Source organism: Sorghum bicolor, chromosome 4, assembly GCF_000003195.3.
Source record: "Sorghum bicolor cultivar BTx623 chromosome 4, Sorghum_bicolor_NCBIv3, whole genome shotgun sequence".
Lineage (NCBI taxonomy): Eukaryota > Viridiplantae > Streptophyta > Magnoliopsida > Poales > Poaceae > Sorghum > Sorghum bicolor.
In genome coordinates this window covers 44,055,461-44,080,987 of record NC_012873.2, presented here as the reverse complement: position 1 = coordinate 44,080,987, position 25,527 = coordinate 44,055,461, and the positions used below count along the sequence as shown (strand labels likewise).

The 25,527-nt window shown below is 41.5% G+C and overlaps 2 long non-coding RNA genes across 2 annotated transcripts; both read right to left on the bottom strand.

Annotated features, from left to right (window-relative positions):
• LOC110434438 lies at positions 6,582-7,866 on the bottom strand. The gene is made up of 3 exons (XR_002451937.1): positions 7,541-7,866; positions 7,436-7,462; positions 6,582-6,779 (listed from the first exon to the last, which is right to left on the bottom strand). It is a non-coding gene; the product is annotated as an uncharacterized LOC110434438 (long non-coding RNA).
• LOC110435092 lies at positions 9,521-13,279 on the bottom strand. Its single transcript, XR_002452755.1, has 6 exons — positions 12,865-13,279; positions 11,484-11,629; positions 11,242-11,364; positions 11,014-11,067; positions 10,760-10,848; positions 9,521-10,685 (listed from the first exon to the last, which is right to left on the bottom strand). It is a non-coding gene; the product is annotated as an uncharacterized LOC110435092 (long non-coding RNA).

Genomic DNA, 25,527 nt, shown 5'->3' with positions numbered 1-25,527 from the left:
GCCTTGCCGCCGGCGGTGCCCGCGGCAGCGACGTCAAGCCATGCAGCGTCCATCGCCCAGCGCATCACCTTGTCCACCTCGTCCGCCTCATCCTCCGACGACAACCCCTCCCAGATCCTCCAGCCTCACCCTCGTTTCTTTCTTCGGGCCCGCCGCCGCCCCCTTCAGCGCAGCGAACCGCGCCTCCAACTCATCCATCCCGCCAACAGTAGCTCCCGCTCCGGTTGGCGTCGCCTTCGGCGCCACGGCGCGGCGCGGGGCTTGAGCGCATCGAAGCGCCGGGCGAGGTCGCTGTCTAGGGGATCGAGCGTCGTCGCGTCGAGCGAAGGAGGAGTGCTGAAGGCTGAGGCGGCGGGGGTCGAGGAGACGAGCTGGGAGGCCGGTGCTGGCGTGGGTCACGGGCGAATGTCGGGAGGACCGTGCTGGTCACGGGCGGGTGGGCTACATCGGCAGCCACGCCGTGCTGCAGCTCCTCCTCGCGGGATTTTATGCCGTCGGTTTCGACAACCTCAACAACTCCTCGGAGCTCGCCGTCCGACGTGTCGCCGCACTCGCGGGGGACCACTCGCGCCACCGCTCCTTCCACAAGGTCACGACGAGGCCGGGAAGAAGAGATTTTGGGGGAGCACGCACCGGAGAAGGAGAAGTAGCAGGCGGTGACGGAAACTCAGCCAAGAGCTAGCGCTGGCCTGGCTAGGATGGAACGATCGATTTGGCCGTTCAATCCTGGCCAGGCTCCAGACGTACGGCTGGCTCTGATTAGCCAGGCCCCAGACCCAGTACAGCCAACCAAACACCCAAAAACTATCTCAAATGAGCCATGGCCAGGTTGGGTTGCAAACCAAACACACTCAATGTACGCAGTGAGTTGCTACATGGTACTGTACTACGTGCTGTACGTGCTAGTGGAGTATCCATAGTTGGTTGTGCTGCTGCGATCGTGATGATGAATGATGATGGCTCGTTTATTTTGATATACGAGCAGATTTTAGCCGCATCATGTTGTTCTCAAAGAACGAGAAAGGACCGCGCTCCATATCGGCGCCACTCATCGGCTTTGCCACTCTCGATTGCCTTTTGCTCGTCACGGAGGAGCAAGACCGTTCGTGTGTAAGTAGCTGCGTGTTGGATTTGGATATCAGTCTTCCTCAGTCCGCACAGATCACGTACAATCCTACATCTCCTTCGTCCAGTGCCCCTAGGCCTAGTCAGTTCTAGTCTTCATATCATATCATATCCTCTATATATATATATATATATATATATATATATATATATAATACATTAGCATTTTTATATTTAGTAAATAAATTTTTTCTCTCATTTTTTAGTTTATCCTTGTATTCCTTTTTCCACATAGGTTCTATATTAGCTCGATTGTCAAAATTATTCTATTTTGTTGTTTCTACAAATGAAAACCTAATTATTTATCTCCAGACCATATGCACATGCCACCAAATATTAGTACAAATCATATCTTACTTCCAAACTCATTTTCAAGACAAATCGGAATATGCGCATGACAACATGTATAACAAACTATTCTTTTCGTGTGAGTGAACAAGGTATGAGTGGAAGACAATTCCATAATCCTCATTTCTAAATATCTAACCCTAGCCGACCAGGCATGACATAGTGGTGACACTGCTGGTTCCCGTTGTCCTAAGCTCCTAGCGGCGCGAGACGTGCAGCGTGGGCGTGGCCTCTGTCTCTATGCTACGCCTACATGGCGACCGGTGAGGGCGCACATTGCCCATGAGGTTAGAGGCAATAGCTGAGTGGTGGCCCACTAGACATCAACAAAGAAATAACCAAGATCTAAATCCTGGCTCCGCCACTGAAGGCATGTACTAGAAACGGCTGAAAAAACACAACAAATATGACCAGATCATACCCATTTGTCATTTAGGATTTTTCTGTAGCTCAGAACTTCCATACAAAAAGATTCAAGAAGCTTCTTGCGATGACATGGAAGAATCCAACCTCCTTCCCGAACATCTGAAACCTGTTTGTTGAAGCTCTGTCTCCAGACAACTCTCAGCCCATGCAAATATCAGGCCTACATGTCCAAAATGTGGATCTGCTCGGCATTCTGCTTGGGCTGAAATCAAACGATCTCAGCAACAGTGCTTGTTGGGCTGGCTCGCTGGCTTAATTGGCACCTGCTTCCCATGGTGTCATGGTGAATACCTGGATTTCTGAATTATCTTTGTTCTTGTTAATTAGGTTGGCAAGATTCAGAGATGGGATCATGTCTGACGAGAATTCGAGACAGAACTTTTCAAGTCAGAAGAATATTTTTCAGTAATCTGCAAGTGGTTTGCGGAGCGTAATAATAATGAATCTCAGCTTAATAATGCCGATTCCATTCAACAAGCATCGCCGTGTCTCTTCCTTAGCAGCATGCATCTTGAGCGAGAATGCAAGAAAGCAATTGAACTCTGCTTTTCTTTTTCACTGGCAGTGACAACGAGCAAAAACACTGCATGCAGATTTTCCATGTTTCGCCATCTTCTTTGTAATGTTCCCAAGAATATGGCCTTGTTTAGTTCACCCCAAAAAGCAAAAAGTTTTCAAGATTCTCCGTCACATCGAATCTTGCGGCATATGCATGAAGCATTAAATATAGACGAAAGCAAAAACTAATTATACAGTTTAGCTGGAAATCGCGAGACAAATCTTTTGATCCTAGTTAGTCCATAATTGGATAATATTTGTCACAAACAAACGAAAGTGCTACAGTACCGAAATCCGAAATCTTTTCGGAACTAAACAAGGCCTATGCTTGGCTATATAGAGCATTGCTTGTATGCATCATCTGCATGACAGGCTACCGTTAGCCAAGCTAAGCTACTGTATAGGAAATTGCCCAAGCAGTCAACAATAGAACATGCAGACCAACAGCGCCGTAAGCATTAAAGTCCTCCATGAATCCTATCCCATCAGATCTTTTTTTTTCAAATAAAGAGAGACTTTATTAGGCAAGATATTCTTGAGGAAATCTAAGGCACACGCAGTTGCTCCTACCCATCTAACTTTAGTACTTTTACACTGCTCTATTTCCATCTCTCTTTACTTGGGCTATTCTCCAATCGCCCAACAGATGTGTAAGGCCCCTGGTCTCGCAATAATGACGCTGATCTCTGATCTATCTTTCTCTGGATTTTTCACGGCTGACATTACTCTTGCACAAACTGTTTCTATGACTACTCGCCCATATTTTAAATAGCGAGCTAAGGCCAAGGTGTTTAGCGTTTTATAAACCATAATTAGCGTACTTTAGCGGTAAAATTGTGTATGAACGCAAATAGCAGCACGATTTTTTCAAGCTATTTCAGGCTATAGCGGCAAAAATAGCGGGCTATTTTTTCCTTACAGGATGAGCAGACAACACAACCATTTTCATCTCTGGCTATGACACCCACGCCTGCCTCGCCTAGGGTCTCCACATAGGATCCGTCTATGTTAATCTTCACCCACCCATCTGCACTGCATGCTGCTTGGGCATCCTTGTTCCATCATCTTTTGGCAGGGCTCCTTCCCCTTGGCGTTGTTTTCATATGGAGGGGCTATATATGTGTTCATGATGTCCCAAAAACTGAGAAGGAAGCCCACAAACTCACCACCGAGGTAGGACCTACACCATGTACAATGTTATTGTGTACGTACCATGTTCTCCAAAGCAGCAGCAGCAATGTACAATGTTGCTCTTCTGTGCAGTTATCCAACAAGATCAACAGCAGTCGCCTCCAGTGAAGCAGCATTGTTCGTCATGCGGCAGGTCCCAGAATTGGCGCATGGCCTCTCTTTAGTGCACGCACATGGGGGCAAACCATAGCAACGTGGAAACAGGTCTCCTCTCCCTGGCCACACAGATCACACTCTGGAGATGGTTCCAAATTTCTTCTAAGCCTTGTTTAGATCTGAAAAAATTTTGGATTTCGACACCGTAGCATTTTTGTTTTTATTTGACAAACATTGTCCAATCATAGAGTAACCAGGCTTAAAAGATTCATCTCGCGATTTACAGACAAATTGTGCAATTAGTTTTTATTTTCATCTAATTTAATGCTCCATGCATGTGCCGCAAGATTCGATATGACACGGAATCTTGAAAAGTTTTTGGTTTTTGAGGTGAACTAAACAAGGCCGAAATTTGTTTTGCTTTGTTCGCAGAATGTCGCGCCAAGTTTCCATACAAAAATTCTCACCTTAGGTGGTATTTGGCAGTTCCAAATGTTGGACCACAATTTGCTGTCGCCCTCTAGTCTATTACTTGAAGCTTGACTTGAATCGCGAATCTTCTCCATCAAAGCGCTGCGTACTGAGAATTTTTCAGTTTTCTCCGGTTGCCAGGTAATAAAATCTTCACTTCTTCTTTGTCCAAGCCGGATTTTGGAGATGGCCTCCCTATCCGCTGCGTTGAAGATGCTAGCAATTTTATTGTAGTCCCAATTTAAACCATCCGAGTGCTTTAGGTCTGCCACCCAGAAGAACCTGCTCCTTCCACACAGCGCCGTAACGCGATGCGAGAAACCTCTCGAAATCCAGGGGTCTCTCCAAATATGTATTTACCTTCCATCACCAATGCTATATTACTCATTTTTCCAGTAGATCAACTCCATGCAATATTGTGCCTGCCATGTCTGGGACGGGTTGGAAGCGAACAAGCCAACTCAGCTAGCTTTTTGTCCACCTATGGGAAACTAGGCATCAAGAAAGGGAAATTGCTCTTTTTATTATGTTGTATTCTCTCAATCCCAAATTATAAGTCATTTCAAGAATCTTGGAGAGTCAAAGTATCTTAAGTTTGACCAAATTTATATGATAATATAATAACATTTATGATACTGACTAAGTACCATTAGGTTCATCATTAGTTATATTTTATAGTAATATCTATTTGATGTCATAAATCTTTTTAATTTTTTTATAATGTTGGTCAAACTTGAGATGCTTTGACTCTTCAAGATTCTTGGAATGACTTATAATTTAGGATAGAGGGAGTACTAAATTTTATTATCATGGATCCTATAACTCTGGACAATGAATTTGGTACCTATGTATGATATGTGCACTCCTCTAGATTGTCTCAGCAATTTACGAGACAAATTTCTCAAAGAAGCATCTGTCATTCTTTTGTCAAAAATGATATAGAGAAAGCCTGAATTCACCTACAGATTGTACACTTTAATTGCTTATAAACTTCCAGACATCACATTCTAGATTTTTGGAAAGGAATCAGAGGAACAATCAATTGCGTTGTATTTCAGTTACACTCAAAGAAATACATACCTCGTTTGAAAACATTTATATGTATTTCAGATAAAAACGCCTTGTTACATTGATTCTGCCAAATCATATACAAATAGCTTATTGGACAAATCTTTCTACATCTATAATTTGGTCTCTACTCTATTGGCTTGCTAATTCATACATCCTTCATCCTTTGTCTAGTACAAAATCTTCTCTTTCTTTTCCTCGGAGCTTCGAAATCCTGTAGAAGTGAGTTTTGCTGGAACCGTTTGGTTCATGGAATCCTGGAACAGATGATAAACAGAGCATCAGAATTGCAGGCAGTTGCAGTCTCTAGACCGAGCTGAAAATGTTAGTACTCATATGACAAACTGTCCACATGAAAGATGCATTAGTTCAATGCGAAGAAAAAGGACAGTTGATCCTACAAATCACAAAACCAACATTGTAGTTCCCCTGCCAATTCTGAAGTGAAAGATGCATCAGTTCAATGCGAAGAAAAAGGACAGTTGACTCTACAAATCACAAAACCAATAGTTTAGTCCCCCTGCCAATTCTGAAGCAAGGTGCACAATTTCAGAAATAGGAATTAGCTTTTCCAGATTACCAGCACAATTTCAATAGGAAAGCTGAAGTCATTTGCCACCTTGAAACTAAGCAGCCTACTATTGTAACCAGAAAGATTACTTCTTCTGAGCAAGCTAGAAGAGTATCACCTCGTATGGAGTCTATGTCTAACGTGGATAAAAGTTAGTGGCATGAATGATCTTTGCAGAACGATAGCAGTTCTGACCAAAATCTGGACTTTTAGCATTGCACAAGTACTACATTCCAGTACATACACGGTTTGTAGTACAAATGTTCAAGCATAATACTGCTACATACCATCTGAGCCAACTTGGCCGACTAGAACTCTGGCATTATGATGGTAGATGCTCTTAGGCCTGTGCATGGATGAGTTAAAATGGATTTGGGAGGGTTATGTGGGTTGAATTGCTACAGCTTGCTAGTTGGGTCCAGGTGTAATCTAGGTGGATTAGATGGATCAAAAACATGTTGTCTTGTTGGGCGGGCTGGATTGGATCGGATAGAACACATGGGCCACAGTGGCTTTTCTAAATGCCAGCGTTGCGGCAAGACGTGCGGGTGCCCGCCGGAGACCACATGCAAAGGATGCCAGAACAACATGCAAAGCAACAACAAATGCAGATTTATATACAGAGCAAGGCAACATAATGTATATGGGTATATAAACAACTCAAGAGCCAATGCAGAGTTTCTCTTGTACATAAATATGAGATAAGAAATGATCTCAAGTAGTCACATTTAAACACAAATCTGAGAACAAGTAAGACAACTGTGCTCCCATATATAATGTAGAATTAGAGCTTTTTTATAGCAGCATCATACTATTAACTGAGCTACAAAATTCAGGCACTCATTTTTTAACTGCCCACAACCAAAGCTTCACTCTGCTCCCACAAAGCTGGATTGTGCTTCAAACATTGACCACACAAAAAGTGCTGAAAATGCAAAGTAACAAATTAGAAAATACTGGTGGCTACAAATAGAACAGTACATTGACTTTTGTCATATCTCTGCACTGCTCAAGAACAACATGAATTGAAATCAAGCCCAAATTGATGGAAATAAAACTGAACGTACATACTTTATTCTATTACAATATGAAGAAGGAAAGAAAATACAGATTAAACTTAACAAGGGGCCCATCTCAATGCTCAGGATCATTTCTTTGCAGTATCGGGGAAAAGGATGTGCTTCCTAAGAGCAACTCCAACAGCTTTGCTATTCTTATTATGGAGGCCTTTTAGAACTTCTATAGTAGAAAAATAGGCTCCAACAGATGTGCTATTTGGTTTTGCAAAATAGAAAGTTTGCTATCCCTTGATTTTCGTTGGCCATATATAGCCAACCACTGGCACTAGCTATCTGATAGCAAAGCTGTTGTAAATCTCTTCTTTTTTAAGAAGTTATCTATTTTACAAAATGGCTAAACATTAAAATTTGGCTACTAATTTTAGCCAAGCTCTTGGAGATGCTCTAATAACTCTCATAACCTTCTTTTCTAGTAATTGTGCCAGGGCCACCACACTATAAACACACCAACACTCACAACATTTGCAGTGGAAAGATAACAGGCACTAACTTATCATAGTACCATAGATGGAGTTCTTTGCCGAAATTTCTGCAGTAAGTAAAAGAGAAAATGTTAGTGACTACTTCTGTAGAAAAGAAGGGAGCACTGTACAACGTACAACAATACCTTTCCTTCAGTTTACTCATAAGATTGAATTTCCTCCACAACTTTTCTAATGTTCAAAATGCCTGAAGGAGAGCGCAACCAACTTTGTGTATGGGTTAAAGCTTCAACCATGCTAACTGATAGTGAAGTTCGAAATGAATCTGAAATTCTTCCTCCTATACTAACAGGTGTTTAGGACTGCTTCACTCTAGTTTTTACATCTCTGCTCCACGAATTCCACCATGAAGCAGCTCGACTGTGGAGTTTGTGAAGCAGGAGGTACTATTTAGTACGTAGCTATGCTCCGGCTCCAGGAATGAATGGGTTGTTTCCATGCAAATGGTCCATTATGCCCCTGATAGAAATTGCTCTTGATATTTTCTGACAAAAATAGAAATAAAATGATGGAGCATTAATAAAGGTCATAATTAAAATATAAATAATTAATAGAGACGGCGCCCAGGTGAAGAGATGAGGGGCGGCACGCACAGGAAGAAATGAGGTCGCAACATCGGGAGGGGAAGCATTTATGAGAATTAATCCGTGATTAATGGGTGGCAAGGTGGGTAATTACTCACAACTTCATGTAAGAATACTAAACTCTAAAAACTGGAGTACCTCACCCCTTGAGGTACTCCAGAAAAATATAGAGCTGGCCTCTAGCTCCACCTTTTTTGCGAAGCGGAGTTCGTGGAGCTAGATATGTTTGGCAACACGGAGCTGAAAAAAATAGAGCGAAGCAGTATCAAACACCCCTAAATGAAGATCCTAGAGCTATCATGGAAACATGTATTGCTAAGACAACATTTGGTAACTTAGATAGGCACAATAACTATTTTGGTCCCTCAATTATTACTCAAGACTCAATTTCATTCCTAATCTTTTAAATCAACCATTTAGGTCCTCAAACTTTAATTTTAAGCTCAATTTCATCCTACAACTATGAAGATGACTGTTTTAGTCCTTAAATTTTGTATTTAAACTCAATTTCATCCATAAACTATCAAAGTACATTTAACTTTTATTTTCAACTCAATTTTGTCTATTCAAAAAGAAAACATTATATTTTAGGCACAATTTCATCCATAAATTATCAAAATTATAGATCTGCTATTATTTCAATATATCCATGTATTCTTGAATAATAAATAGTGTTCGATACAATTATAATTGCTCCCACAAATATCAATTTGGTTGGATATATATAGATGGTACAATTATAAGGTAATACTAAAAATAAGCTTGGAATTATGAATTGCCACGAAAGAGTTTATAAATATTATTTTTCTATCTTCAATCATGTGCAACGTTCGATGTACAACATGGACAAAGTTGAGTTAAAAATAAAAGTTTACAGAATAAAATACACATTGATAGTTTTTAAATAAAATTGAGCTCAAAATACTATGTTTGAGGATTAAAACGATCATGTTCATAGTTCTAGGATGAAATTGAGTCTAATAGTAGAGTTTGAGGACTAAAACAGACGTTTTGAAAGTTTAGAAATGAAATTGAGCCTCGAATAATAGTTGAGGGACTAAAATGGCTATTCTGCCTAATAGGATGATCAACTCTCTTTCCCTTTAATTTATTAAAACTGCTGAGCAACTTGAAAGAGCAGCTTTTAAATTGACAACGTGCCTCTCATATAGCAGGTTGCGAAGTTCATTGGGGAATCCCTCAAACTTAGTAGGCACGGTAATGCTCTCTCTTAACCCAGTGGGTCGGTGAAATTGACCATGACCCTGTCATCAAACATCTTGATAATGGAGTGCCCTTTGTTGATCCTCGCAATAAGTAGGATGTAGCATAGAAATAAATAAGATCGCAGGGGATCAATACCATATGCGATCGGCCTTTTAGGCGAGACGCAACTGTGATGGAAATTGAAAAATACAAGAATATATGAAATAGGGTAAAGCCAAAAATATGGTTTAATATGTTGACCTTAATTAGGTCACACATTGACAAAGAGTTAGAGATCGTTCTGTAGAAGTGAACCAAAATCAGCTTGGCCCACTTTTGAGGTCAGTCATCATCTAACAACATGTTCGCACACAAACACTTCACTTGGTGCCTCTAGTAATGAGTGTGATACATACAATACGTACCCGAAGAAGTGAAAGGTCTCTCGAAACTCAAAACCCCACAAGTTTCGGAGGCACCCCATCAAGGCTTGCGGCAGCTACAATCTGCCCTGGCCAGGCTTGTCGTTCTATAGCTTTTCTATAGCTTTGTCGTCATTGAACCACCGGCCATCAACAGCAACGAAGACCGCAACGAAGACGGAGGAACAGTAATAGATGGGAAAGTAGGGTAAAAAGTGCATTAGATTGGATTTTTGATGATTGGACAGATTGATCTCTTAATCTGTTACTAGTATAATGCCCGTGCTAATGCTACGGGAGTATAAAACCAGATAAATTAAATAACTAAAAGGTATTCATGTCAACTAATTAAGCATCTTTGAAAAGTATTTATGATCCAAGCAAGAATAAACCCAATCCAATGGCTACATATTCCCACCAAAGGCAGTCAACACTTACATTGCACCCAGCAACACCAAATCGGCAGCCAAAAGAACAATTTCAAAGACATATACATCTGCAAAATCACACGTCTTGGCAGCAAAATGTCTTCAGAGGTATTCAACCTCCCCTAAATTCAGAAGCTACCCTCAAAGCTCCCAATTAACTGGTGCATGATCTTTTGTATGTCCAGTGTACTCATCTATTTAGCCACAACACAATTTAAGAAGTGGTAAATAGTTTCATCTTCACTGCAGCATTTGAGAAGTCGAGTAACATATTTGTGAAGATCAACATTGGCTTAAAGAAATATAATAACCTAAGAATTTACCTACGATCTATCTAACAAAGTATAGGAGGACTTGAGAGAATACAATATCAACTGCTTTTTGGTTCTAGAGATTAAATGACAACTGAAGTACGCAATGCCATATCCTGGCAGAATTAAAAATTGACATCACATACCCAACTTGGCATTTGCTAATCTGAGTCTGAACACTCAAGTGGACCCTGGTGTATGAACCGAAAATACAGCAGGGTTAATTAGCCTCAGGTGAATTTGCCTTTTCGGAAATGTATTACCTGGGTTGTCAATCAAAGGGGCCTTCACTTGCCTTATAATCGGGGTTCTTGATTTTCTGAACAACACAATGATCAACCCATGTCAGTGCAGCATGTCTAGCATAATTTATCCACTTAATCATGTTCATACCTTTTGCTTCCATGTTCCTTTGTACTCTGGTGTTAAGAATGAATGGGGCTGTCCATTCACCATCTTCCTCATCTCAATCTATCACAGATCTAGCATATATGATTCATATATAAGATATATGTGGACAATGGACCATTTCACCGAAACAACCTCCTATTAAAAAGTAGTGTGCCCGCACTAACACTACAGTAAAATAGAAAAACAAGATAAGATACAAATTAATCCTAACTCCATCCGTGAACCGCAGACTTCACCTTGCATCCTGTATTGGAGGGGTTAGACGCCAGCAGGTTCAGGCTGCGTTCAACCTGTCGATTGTCATCACTTGTCATGTCGTGCCCAACTACGAATCATATTTTCACATGCAACGACTATAAAGTGACCTTGCGAGAAGGAAAAAATCATAGAAATTCAATAAATAAATTAATATGGGTAAAGCATCTACATCTCATGCAACTATGAGGCCGTGAAAAATGAAATACCTCGACTCCAAGAGGCTTGATTTGTCCAAAAGCTTCAGCTGCACCGAATACAACTGCAGAGCCTCCCATGTCAAATTTCATCAGCTCGATGTTGTAGCCTGGCCTGCTCAGTTGTAGACACCACTGGAGTCATAGGAAAATCAAGCATAAGAAAAAATAATAAAACTATTTCACCTTCATATCTACTTCTAGTTTTTCATAAAGCCACTAAATGTATATTGCAAGTACTACAAAGTACAAACCTTCCAAAAGTTAAATCCTTCCCAACAATAGCTAGCTTTCTCTTGATGTTCCCATTAGTGGGTTTGTAACTTTAACCCTTTGCATTTCTCTACATCTAGTATTGTGGCAGTAGAAGTGATCTTTGACGCCTCCTCCATAAGCACAACTGAAAGGACAAAGGATGACTGCAATAAGTGTATTGATAATAAATCTATGAAGAACAATTAAAGTTTGATGAAAAATCTACTGACAAGGGGTAAGGACATTTGCAGGAGAGTTCACAGCTCTGTTCTGAATATCACAACTGACAAAAGATCATAGCATACTTGCTTCTGATCCACCTCAGCACCATAACCCAGTCCAATAATATCAACCTGTTTTAGGTCTTTTTTTTTATGCAGACTTTTTATCTATTGTCCTTATACAACCCTAGCATGGTTCCTATGATTCAGACCGGTAGAAAATTCAGGTTCAATCCACTGCACTCCACAACCATCACAACTGGAAATAAAAAGATGCTTAGAATCGATGTATACAAAAATAAATAAATCAACAAAAATTAGCAATACAAAAAAGCAGAAGTAATCTAATGGTTACTATTTCTCGACAAGGTATGCTACCTACAAAGAACTTTTGTTTGTTAATTTTAGCATGTATTGCCATGAAATTGATTATCCGTTTATCTGCGCATCGTCTAGTTAACATGAACACATAAATGAAAATCCGATCGGGATCATGTTGGAACGCCACTACCAAACAACACAATAGTACTACCCATACTAACGCTATGGTAACTTTTAGTTGTGTTCAAATTAAACTATAACTCCCTGACACTGAGACCACTAATTTAATTAGTGGATGACCAGTTGGTTAGTAAAAACCTTGCCTATATTTTCAGCTTTGTTATCCAATCCATGAAGAACAAAATAAAACTTACTTCATTGATTTTAGTATGATCGTCTGACCACCAATTTTAGTATGATTTTCGTGCACAAGCTTTAGCACAATTAAAAAATATGTGTATTGCTTTAAGGGCTCCAAGAACCATGGCAAACCAGTTATACTATAAAAGTGTTTCCACATACAACTATATGTTACGAAAGTAGCAAGAAAGTCGATCATCTATACTGCACATATAAAATTTCATAGTGAAGCCTTTGTCAAGGAACACTTTCATCTAATAAATTATTAAGGACAACCTGTCCACAATCATATACGCTAAACAAAATACCAGCATTATTCATTCACTTTACGACATGAGTGCAATGAATCCAAGTGTAACTGTATAGTTTTATCGGTATGATTGGGTTTGTTGAGAAATAAATCTGACCGACAGAGGCTGGTAAAAGATCCATAAGACAACAATTAAAGGAATTAGCAAGGAGATCAGATGACAAATACCACTTCACGTAGGTGTAGCAGATTATCAGCCTGCTGTCTTGGCCATCGATGATTGCTCCAGCTGATGGGAGACGTTTTGCTGCCTTCTATCCAAGATGCATACCTTCTTCACCGAGGGATCGGATTGAGTGACACCGGCAGTGTGCAGGCGGCATGGAGCAGCACGGTAGAGGAAGACTCGACCATGGCGACACAGGCCACAGAGCAGCACGGGTAGGTGGCGTGGAGCGGGCTTCGATGGCGGAGCATCACGGCATGGAGCAGCACGGCAGAGGAGGATTCGGCGACAGCGGTATGGAGCAGCGCGGGCAGTCGACAACGGAGCGTCAGGGCGAGCGGCCACCATGGCGTTTCGCAACACTCACGACGCTCGTCAAGAGTTCCGGCCCGTGCAGATGTGATGACCAGATGCAGTACAGGAGCTTTATCCGAGAGCTGTTCTCACTTCTCAGCGGTGGCGAGCTGCAGCCTACGACGGCTGAGAGGGCGGCGCCGCTGCGCAAGAACGCCAGTACGCGACACAGGAGGTGGATCGCCGTGAGGTCAGATCGTCGCTGCCGCAAGAACGCTGAGAGGGCCACCGCACCGCACGTCATGGGGTGGCTCGGCGAGCACGGGTCCACACGATTTGGCGAGGGCCGGTGCCACACAGCCTGGGTCAGGGCCTCAGGGGTGCAAGCACGACTTGCGAGGTCTGCCGTGTGGTCTGGAGATGGGCGGCGAGCGGCACCGACAGGAACCCTAGCCACGAATCGGGAAGTTTTTTTTTAGCATTCACGAATCGAAAAGTTTTCGTCACTGGGAGAGGAGGGAGGATGGTGCTTTTTTACGGGAAATTTTCTTTTTTTTTCTGTGATTGTGCGTATTAGCGTCGGTCATGGTGCGTATTCGAAACCCTGACCGGCGGAAGCACCGTGAAAGCGCGGGGTGGGAGGGAGGCTGAGTTTGAAGCCTTGCATCAAACTTTCATCAGCAGCCATTAGATCTAATCTAGGTGTTTTATCAGCCATTGATTTTAATGAAGAGGAATTTTTGTGTGCATTTTTTGGGGTACGCAATGATTGACACCCTCAGCGGGGGTGTTTTTCTTAAGTGAACCAAGCATAATTTTGATTGGTCCATTATAGTAGAGATGATCCTTTCATATAAATAAAGGGTGTGGTTATCCAGTTAAAAAACTTATATTCCACATGCAGTTTACAAGTTTTTAGAAGATGAGAGTTTCAACAAGAAAATAATGATTTGGCCTCAGAGCGCCAAAACTAGCCTGGGCCGGTTTGCAGAGCTTTACACGGAGGCCAGCCACAACTATTATGGGCCGATTTAGCTAGTAAGTGCACAGTCTCAGCCCAAACCAGCCTAGGTCGATTTTTACAAGCTTTGTCCAATTTTGTTCATTTAAATATAACTAGCAAATATGCCCGTGCGTTGCAACGGGACGTACATCTTGCGTGATCAAATTAAAAACAATTTATAGCTCTAAGATTTAACAACAACATCATATATTTTAGTTAGTTGTGTATTTTTGTTTCGTATCGTAGTTGAACATGTACTAATTGCGTGTTTAATTCTACACCATTCCTATGTATATCAGTCGTTGAAATTCTTCTTTTGTATAAGCGATATGTGGTTCTATCATTCTATGATTCTTCTCCAAGATATATGTGCCATGACATATGTTTATCAAATCTGACACCATGACCTCTCTGGCTACATGCTGGTGATATATTGACTTGAAGCAAATAAATAAATTCTTGTAAACGTCTTCGAAATTAATGGCTATATCTTATAATTAAATAAGTTGTCAAATTTAATTAAAATAAATAGTTGTCGTTTTATGGGAGTAAAGAGAAGCTTAAAAAGTTTTGCGATTTAGTTGTCAAAAAAAATCTTAGTATGACATTAATATGCTATTTTCCTGAATTAAAGATGTCAACGGGACCCGATCTATTATTCCTCACGGGGAATTCCCTTATTAGGAGACGGGGATGGGACTAAAATTATCCCCACAGGGGAGCTAAAACAGGAGAAAACCAATCCCCGTCGGGTCTGGTAGCTCGTCCCCCGTCCTCGTTTCCCCGCGTCCCCGTTTCCTCATCTCCACACAGGCTACCAACTTAGGCCTTGTTCAGTTCACCTTAAAAACGAAAAACTTTTTTAGATTTCTCATTACATCGAATATTGCGGCACATACATGGAGCATTATATATATATGAAAACAAAAACTAATTGTACAGTTTGTCTGTAAATTGCGAGATGAATCTTTTAAGTCTAGTTAATTTATGATTGGACAATAATTGTTAAATAAAAACGAAAGTGCTACAATATCTCAAAACAAAAAAAATGGCAACTAAACAAGGCCTTATTCCCTTGGCCCATCAGGCCTACAAAGCCCACATAAGAATACCACACATATATATAGAAAAAAATCTAGCTCCTTCAGTCTCCTATCCGTCTCCTAGCCGCCGCACTCCTCGCAGTCTCCTCTGCCTCCCAACCGCTGCACTCCCTCTCGCATCTGGGTGCCGCACTCCTGCATCTGCGTGCTCTTGCTCTGCTAGCGTTGCACAGGACTCGTGCCGTCATGAATCATTAGCAGCAACACCTTCGGCCAACATCCAGCTCGTGCAAGCTCACATCACCCAACTCTCTCTCTCTCTCTTTGCTCGGTTGCAAGCTGGAGCCGGGAAGGCAACGTCTCTCTCTACTCTCTTTCTCTTTGCTTGGTCTGCAGGGAAGCAGGAGTAAGGAAGGCAACAATTAGGTGCTGAATCATATTAATTTGCTATTTATGAGATTTGAGATTCCATTGAGTTGTGATTGTGAGCTATGGTATCTTGTCACACTCATATTTTAACAACAAAAATAGGATGCATAAAAGACTCATATGTGCCCCAGAAACAGTCGCACACATAAGTAGACAAATCTCAAATGTACCATTGCAGTGTTTATTACATAGCGGAATATAATATATCACATAGTCTCGTACAAAAATGATAGCATGAAGTAAACAACGCTCTCGACGGAAGCTCCACACAGGGACAACATTGACTGGTTGACTTCAAACCTAGTACTCATAGCGATAATCCTCATTCCAATCATCATCATTAGCATAACCTGGGGTGTTGGGAAATTGCAAGAGTGAGCACATATCGTACTCAACAAGTATAAACAGGGGTTCATGAGGCTCAAATAGCTGACACTGGTTTAACTACATTTAGCTTTTAATAGTGGATAGCATGTTCCTAATTAATGAGCAATTATCAAGGTAGCATAAATAATCCATTAATCACATGATCAAGTGTAAGCATAATTAATCTCAAAGCATAAACGATAATCAAATGAACATAACAACTTAACAGGCTCATCATCGTCACAGCAAGAACCCCCAAGACCGCTCTTAACCGTGAGCACGGCTAGTATACTATGCAGAGGTTGTACATCTTTACCCATGAGTCATGATTTACCCTTCCGCCCGAGGTAGCTAGTCTCTTAACCCCCTTCTTAGGTAGGTCGGCAGGAATCACTATGAAGCCTTTTAAAAGTTTGTCTAACATGTTAGGGCCGCAAGGTTTCCTTTGCGTGCAGATATAGATACCCCCTTCCAAATGGCACAATGACGCGCAGCCTATACACATAAGGACAGGGGCTCGCACTATAACCAAAACGGTTCAGCCCCTCCGCCCTTTCGGGTAACCTCTAACAAGCTAGAAAAGGTCTTCATACTGAGCTAAAGCCAGAGCCATTGTAGCCCTCATGACTGCAATGTTGTCCCGGTGATCACTTACAGACAAGATCTCATATAGTTATTTGTCATCTTTTAACGTCCATTGCATAGCTATTAATCATCTTACAAGATCATGGATTGAATCAAGCACTAGCACATCTACACCAAATGCATATCAAGTAGGTAGCAAGGAATACAGGTAACAATCATCTATGATTTTGCTAAGGTCGACAAGGTGATAGCATGCATATGATATATATCTGTAGTTATAAGTGAATAGGTAACAAGGATGATCCCAAGTTATACTTGCCTTGATCAAAGCTCTCCTGAGTCTGCTGGTCCTCAAAGGCTTGGTCTTGATCACCAACGTACGGCTCACCGTCTATTCCCAAACACCAATCAACAACACGCAATCCAATGTAGACAATCATACACAAAGCAAACAAGCTATAATTAGAACATTACACCAACAGTGAGAAACCAAAGATAAAAGTTTATGAAAATATTCTACGCAGCGCTACGATCACACAAACGTAAAGTTCACGAAAGTCGGAATTAAAACGTGGAAGATATGAATTTTCTAAGATTTCCTATAGAGAAATAATTAATTAAATGCTACTGCAGAATTAAAAAGTTTCAAAACAGAGAATAAATACTTCTAACATGTAGAGCTCATAAATACGAATCTAACGAAATTTGAATGGACAAAAATAGAGTTAATATGAGCATTTTATAAGCAAAACAAAATCAATGGCATTTAACGCATTTAGATCTCAGCGGAGAGGAATACGCTTTTAAAACCGGAAACCGTAAAATCCTCCAGGGCACCAGGGACCGCAGGTTCAATTAAGAGAAAGCCGAGGGTCTCTTTAAGAATTTTCACCCCGAAGGGGTATCTTCTAATCACGATCGTCGATTCACAATGTGACGGCTGAGACTCGATCTGGGCGGGGTTGGCCGGCCTCCTCGCCGGAACAGGAGCGGCCGCGGCGGACCTCCATTGCCGGCGTCAAGCTCCTCACCGGAGTTCACCAAAACAACACTGCGGTTCACCAAAAACAAAACCGAAGGCACTAGAGTGAAGAGAAGGAAGTGGCGAGCTCACCAAGGGCGTTCTCACGGCCGGAGAGAGCGCGGAGAAGCGTGGCCGCGAGCGAAGGTAGAGAGGAAGTCGGCGAGATTCAAAACTCAGCTAGACGGCTGCTAGGGCTCAGTCTGGCGGCGTAGAGGGGAAAGACGGGGTGCGGGTGAGGTTTGGGGCCTTTATATGGCTGCAATGTCGCGAGGAAGGAAAGATCTCGAGGAAACCGAGATCGCTTTCCTCCGGATATCGTTTCCAGTTCGGAAACTCACTGGAGAAGAAGGAAAGGCGCTGACGCGCGGGGCCCGGAGGTCAGCGAGTTAAGGGAGAAAGGGAGGGGAGAGGAGAGCACATGGCTGGGCTGGCTCGGGCTGCGGGGGGAACTGGGCTGGGAAAAAAAAGAAACAGGCCAGAGGGGAGAGGGGGAAGAGCGTGCGCAGGGGGGAGAAGCTGGGCCTCGGCCAATTGGGCCACCAGGCCGAGAGCAGGTGGCTCTCTTTCTTTTTTTTTTATTTAATTTTCCAAATCCTTTGTCCCAAAAGAGTTTTGGCAGAACAGTTAAAGATATAAACAAAAACAGCAATTCACAAAAATATTATGCACTAGCATGAATGCAAAACATGTTTCTAAACTTATAATAAATTTTATTTTCCACAAAAATTATTTAAGTGCTAAATTTAAATGCTCACAAAAATACATAAATAAATCCAATTAAATTCTATTAATTCGAAATCAAATTTTGGGTGTTACAAACTCTACCCCCTTAAAAGAATCTCGTCCTCAAGATTGAAAGGTGCTTACTCAAACAAATATGAGTATGACTTCTTGAGATCATCCTCTCTTTCCCAAGTTGCCTCTGCTTCTGAATACCGATTCCACTGCACTTTGTACATCCTAATAACCCGACTCCTGGTGACGCTCTCAGCTGTCTCCAATATTCTGACCGGATACTCTTCATAAGTGAGATCACCTTTAACAGAAAGCTCTTCCAATGGTATTTGCTCTTCGGGTACACGCAAACACTTATTAAGTTGTGACACATGGAACACATCATGCACACCAGATAAACTTTCAGGCAATTCTAACTGATATGCTACTTCTCCACGCCTTTCTAATACTTTAAACGGACCAACATACCTTGGAGCTAGCTTTCCCTTCAAATTAAACCTCTTCACACTCCTCATTGGTGATACTTTCAGGTAGACATAATCACCCACTTCAAAAACCAGCTCTCTCCTACGTGTATCTGCATAGCTTTTCTGACGAGACTGAGCAACTCTCAAGTTATCCCGAATAGTCCGCACCTGTTGCTCTGCATGTCTAAGCACATCTGTACCAAACACCTGTGTTTCTCCTGTCTGATTCCAAAACAAAGGTGTCCTGCACTTCCGACCATACAGTGCCTCGAACAGTGCCATCTTAAGACTTTGCTGATAGCTATTGTTGCAGAAGAATTCTGCATATGGCAAACTCTTGTCCCAACTAGTCCCATACTGCAAAGCACAAGCTCTCAACATATCCTCCAATATCTGATTGATCCTCTCAGTCTGTCCATCTGTCTGTGGATGATACGCTGTACTGAAATTCAACTTTGTTCCCAATGAATCATGCATTGCTTTCCAAAAGTGAGATGTGAATTGAGTACCCCTATTTGACACAATCTTCTTAGGTACTCTATGCAAACAAACAATTCTTTCCATGTATAACTCTGCCAGTCGGTCTCCACTATATGAAGTTTTGACAGGCATGAAATGAGCAACTTTGGTTAAACGATCCACTATCACCCATATTGAGTCTTACCCTCGTTGTGTACGTGGTAATCCCACTATAAAATCCATACCCACTTCTTCCCACTTCCATTCCGGAATCTTCATTGGTTGCAACAGTCCAGCTGGCCTCTGATCTTCAGCTTTCACTCGCTGACAAGTATCACATATAGCAACATATTCAGCCACATCTCTCTTTAAGCCATACCACCAGTACTTCTGTTTCAGATCTAGATACATCTTAGTGCTACCAGGATGAATGGAATATGCTGACTCATGAGCCTCTCTCAGAATCATATCACGAATAGCCTTCACTTCAGGAACACATATCCTTTTTCCAAACCACAGTACACCATTGTCATCTATTCTGAATCCTGGTGCTTTGCCTAGTACCACATTCTGTGCTATCTCCTTTAGTTTCTCATCTTCCAATTGTCCTTTCAATATCTCTTCCTCTAGAGTAGGAGTGACCTCAATTTCCATCGCATTTACTACAATTCCCAAGTTCAAATATGCAAATTCAGCACACAACCCCTCAGATTCAGGTGTCGCCCGAAGCTCATTAGCATATTTCTTTCTGCTAAGTGCATCAGCTACGACGTTCGCCTTTCCAGGATGATAATGCACTTCCAAATTATAATTCTTTATCAGTTCCAACCATCTTCGTTGCCTCAAGTTCAGGTCGGTCTGGGTGAAGATATACTTCAAACTCTTATGATCAGTGTATATGTCACTCTTATGCCCAATCAAATAGTGTCTCCAAATCTTCAATGCATGAACCACAGCTGCTAACTCTAGATCATGAGTAGGATAATTCAGTTCATGTTTCCTCAACTGTCTAGATGCATAAGCAACAACTCTACCTTCTTGCATAAGAACACAACCCAAACCCAGACGAGAAGCATCACAATAAATAGAGAAACTCTTACTCAGATCTGGCAATACGAACACAGGTGTCGTAGTCAATCTCTTCTTAAACTCCTCAAAACTAGCTTGACACTTATCAGACCATACAAACTTAGCATTCTTCTCCAACAGAGCAGTCATAGGCTTTGCAAGTTTTGAGAACCCTTCAATGAATCTACGATAGTAACCAGCTAAACCAAGAAAATTGCGAATTTCACTTACATCTGTAGGTGGTTTCCAATTCAGCACATCTTTCACCTTACTAGGATCCACTGCAATACCACCATTAGAGACAACATGACCAAGAAAAGGAACTTCTTCCAACCAAAACTCACATTTACTACGCTTAGCATATAGCTTATGTTCTCTAAGCTTCTGTAAGACTAATCTCAAATGCTCAGCATGTTCTTGATATGACCATGCCACCAAGCAAGATGTCACAAGCTCCAAGTCAAGCTACACCCACTCAAGTTTCACCTACATCGACACCAGCTCAAGTCATCGATGGACCGATTACACGTAGTCGTGCAAAGAAGCTACAACAAGAGGTCCACGCGCTACTTTGTGAGATTCATTTTAATATTAATGAGAATTATATACTACCTAAGTGTTGTACCTTGATTGTACTTAGGTATATAGAAGAAGAGAAGGAAGAATCGGACCATGAAGATCGGACCAGTGCAAGTTCCAGAAGAAGTCAAAAACGGACCAGTGCAAGTCAAAAACGGACCAGTGCAAAGAATCTTCATAACTTTTTAATCACAAAAGCTATGAAGGTCCATGAGCACTTGTTGGAAAGCTTGACGAGTCTACTTTCCAATGAATCTAGTGGCGACTAGTTTGGATACTCCATATTGCCTGCAGACCAGAATTAGTACAGACTGCTCAGAACGTCAACAGTCTGTCGTGACAGAATGTTGGTACAATTTGCCAAGTAAAACTGTACCAATCTACAATGTTTCATGCTGGTTGGCATACATTGCTGGAAATCCCTTTGAGTCTAGTTTCACACACAAAAAACGGTTCATCATTTGGACTTCCCAAGAAAAAGTTATGGTCAGTTTATTGGAAACTGCTCTGGAGGCCAACAGTCACGCGAAGCCACCCCGGGAATCCATTTCGAGGGGACCTTTCACATTGCCTTCCCTCAGAAACTCTATTTCGTTTTCATACCTATCTAGCAGGGCTGTTGCTAGTATAAATACCCCCTAAGACTCATTGTAATCTCAGACTTTTGATAATTGAAATACAGAACCCCTTTGTTCAGTTGCGTGCTAACAAATTCAGAGAGTGATCTCTACCCCTTTGCTCTTGTGATTTCCTCGCGGGATTACATAGGCGGCGGCTTCATCCGCTCCCAATTGGTGCTCCTACTCCCTTCATGGTTTTCCTTGATTGATTGTAGGCTATGTTGGTTGGTTCTTTGAGAGTGTGGTTGGGCGAATCCTCGATTCAGGTTGCCGGTTAAAGACGGTGGTTGGCTTCGAGTTTTATTTGCCAGGTTGCACTAGTTATCGCTGCTTGTAGCAAGTTATCCGGCTGTTCTTCAGCTAGTTATCGGTGTTCATCCTACGTCGTGAAGATCGGGACAACGTGTCGCATCATCTGGTATCAGAGCTTTCGTTACCACGGTAGGAATTTTTTCCCTAGCTATATATATATTTTGCTTCGTCCTATCCAACAAAAGCCAGAAAAATATATTGCTTAGACCTTTGTTTCAATCTGTTATTTTAGTGAGTTCGGTTGAGTCGCAGTCCATTAGAGTCTTTGTTTTAGTTGCTGATCATTTATCCTTCGCGTGTTCTTTGTGCCTCTTTTATATCTAAAAATCCCCATAAAAAAAATCTCTATAACCTATATCATCCTTTGTGTTAACTTTGATCCTATCTAGCTACTGGTTGTTGTTTTATTTGTCTTTAGTTGTGCAAGTATCATAATATGATCTCTATTTTTAGTTCTACATAAAAAAAAGTGTGTCAAAAAAAGAAAAGAAAGTGCAAAAAAAAAGTGAAGTGAAAAAAAGTTGAGAAAGGTTCAGAGAGAAAGTCTGAAAGATTAGTTGATTTATGTGCACAAGTGCTGAAAGTTTCATATCAAGTTCTGCAACCAGTTTGCTATCTTTGTTTGGTGCATTACTTTGGTTGGGTCTGATTGCAACACTTGCATCCCAATCATACTCCTTGTTTGCATCAATTCTGAAATTTCTTTGCGTGTGTGTGATCTATTTATACACTTCGAATCTTTTGATCAGCACTAGGCAGAGAACTTCTAGTTTGGATCGTTGCTTAACTTTACAACAACTAGAAGTCAGATTGCATTCCTTGTGTATTACTCCCCACCAAGCTCCACAGAAAAACCATCGTAATCGGTACTCTCTGTTCTTGTATTCGCCTCGCCATCACTTTCAATTGCCACCACACATGTGTTTTTCTTGTAATCTGCAGCAGAGGAATTCATAAGAGCTTTGGTGGTTAGAGAGGTGAGTTGTGAGGGCCACCAAATTTTCATATTCCACCAATACAAATTATTTGTATTCAGCTAACCTTACAGGAAGATGGGTGATGGAATAGAGGATTGTGTCACTTTGGCACAATTTAATGAACTCCGACAAAGCATAGAAGAAAAGCAAGATAGGTTGACACAAGATCTTCAGAACCTTATGACTGAAATCAAAAGGCGTCGCCAACCTCATGTTGGAGCAAGCAACCATGGTGAAGATGGAGATATGAGTGATAGAAGTGCTGCTAGTAGAAGCTCAAGGGAACAAGGAAGGAGGAACCGAGGTAGGGGAAGAAGTCAAGGTCGAAGAAATCATGATGATGAAGAATCTGAAAAAGAAGAAGATGATGATCATTCTCAATATCGATATGGTCGCCGACATCGTAGAAGAGGCAATCATGAGGAGAGGCTGGGAAAACTGAAGTTTACCATGCCAAAGTTTGATGGTGGGTCTGATCCTGAAGCTTATTTCACTTGGGAGCTGAAAGTGGATAAAATCTTTCGCTTGCATAATTATTCAGAAGAGAAGAAGCTGGCAATGGCATCTCTGGAGTTTGAAGGATATGCTCTGATATGGTGGGAGCAGCTCCTCAGTGATCGTGAAGAAGATGGAAGACATCCTGTTGCAACTTGGGATGAAATGAAGAGAGAAATGAGAAGTCGTTTTGTGCCGAAGCACTATCAGCGTGATCTTTTTGATAAATTGCAGAATTTGAAGCAAGGAAGTCTCTCTGTTGAAGAGTATTATAAGGAGATGGCGAAATCTATGATTAGAGCCAATGTGTATGAACATGAAGAGCAAACTATTGCACGTTTTATGGCTGGGCTGCATCGCAATATTCAGCGCATTGTTGAGTTTTAGCCATACCGTCTTCTTATTGATTTAGTACATCAAGCAACCAAAGCTGAACGTCAATTGCAGCAAGATGCTAAGAGCAGCAAGTCCTTGTCCTTTGGTATGAGGAACTTCTCTGGAGGAAGCAAATCAATCACCAAGTTTTCTGCTGAACCATCCATGGTGAAAGGCTCAAGTGGAGGCTCACGATCTAATTTTGAGGGTACTGTTAGTGGAAAGAACGCTGCTGTCCCAAGTTTAAAACCAGCAGCATCAAACACTACTTCAGTAGGTTCCACTTCCAAGAGTAGTGGAATTCAGTGCTTCAAGTGTGGAGGCCGTCGACATGTATCAAGAGAGTGTCCAAATAATCGTGTGGTCATTGTGAATGATAGTGGAGAATTTGAATCAGCTAGTGAAGAGGAAGCTGAGGAAGGACATGTTGGTGAGGCCCATCAAGATGAGGAACATACTGGCTGTGAATTTGAGCAAGGTGCTGCTCTTGTGGTGACTCAAATCTTGAGTGTTCAAATGAAAGAAGCTGAAAATGGGCAGCGACATAATTTATTTCAAACCAAAGCAAAGGTGCATGATAAGGTGGTGAAGGTGATTATTGATGGAGGGAGCTGCCATAATCTTGCTAGTCATGAGATGGCTGATAAACTTGGCCTGAAGCTGCTACGACACCCACATCCATATCATGTACAGTGGCTGAATGATTCGAGAGATATCAAGATTGGATATAAAGTAAACGTTCCATTTAAGATTGGTGAATATGTTGACATAGTAGAGTGTGATGTGGCGCCTATGTCGGTGTGTCACTTGCTGCTTGGAAGGCCATGGCAATATGATCGATATAGCCAACATTGTGGGAGAACAAATCAGTTTACTATCAATCTAACGGGGAAAAAGTTTGTTCTCAAGCCTATGACACCCCAACAAATCATGGCTGAACATTTACAAAAGAAATCTGAAATTGTTCCAGTGAGTAGAGAGGAAGGAGAGCAAAAGAAATTGAGTGCCATCCACAATTTGGTGAGTGAGTGCCACAAGCCAAATTTGAGGGAGAAAAAGAAAGGAGAGGGAGAGAATTTAGTCATGGTAGCCACAAAATCTGAAATGAGAGAAGGGAGGAACAACCCCGAACAAGTGCTCTTTGTACTTGTGTACAAAGACATTTTAATTTCAGCTAACGACATGACCTCTCTTCCTAGTGTTGTGTCTCATCTTTTGCAGGACTATGGAGATGTCTTTCCATAAGAAACACCAGCGGGACTACCTCCAATTCGTGGGATTGAGCATCAAATTGATCTCATTCCAGGTTCTGCACTACCTAATCGACCACCATACTGAACCAATCCAGAAGAAACAAAGGAGATACAAAGGCAAGTGCAAGAACTTCTTGATAAAGGTTTTGTTCGTGAAAGTTTAAGTCCTTGTGCTGTTCCTGTAATTTTAGTACCTAAGAAAGATGGCTCTTGGAGAATGTGTGTTGATTGTAGAGCTATAAATAACATCACTGTTCGCTATCGCCATCCTATCCCACGTTTAGATGACATGCTTGATGAATTAAGTGGTTCCACCATATTCACTAAAATTGATTTGAGAAGTGGATACCATCAAATAAGAATGAAAACAGGGGATGAATGGAAAACTGCATTCAAAATAAAATTTGGGTTGTATGAATGGTTAGTTATACCTTTCGGTTTGACTAATGCTCCTAGTACTTTCATGAGATTAATGAACCATGTCTTGAGAGCTTTCATTGGAAAATTTGTTGTTGTCTACTTCGATGATATCTTAATTTACAGCAAGTCTTTTGAGGAACATGTGAATCAAATTCAGCAAG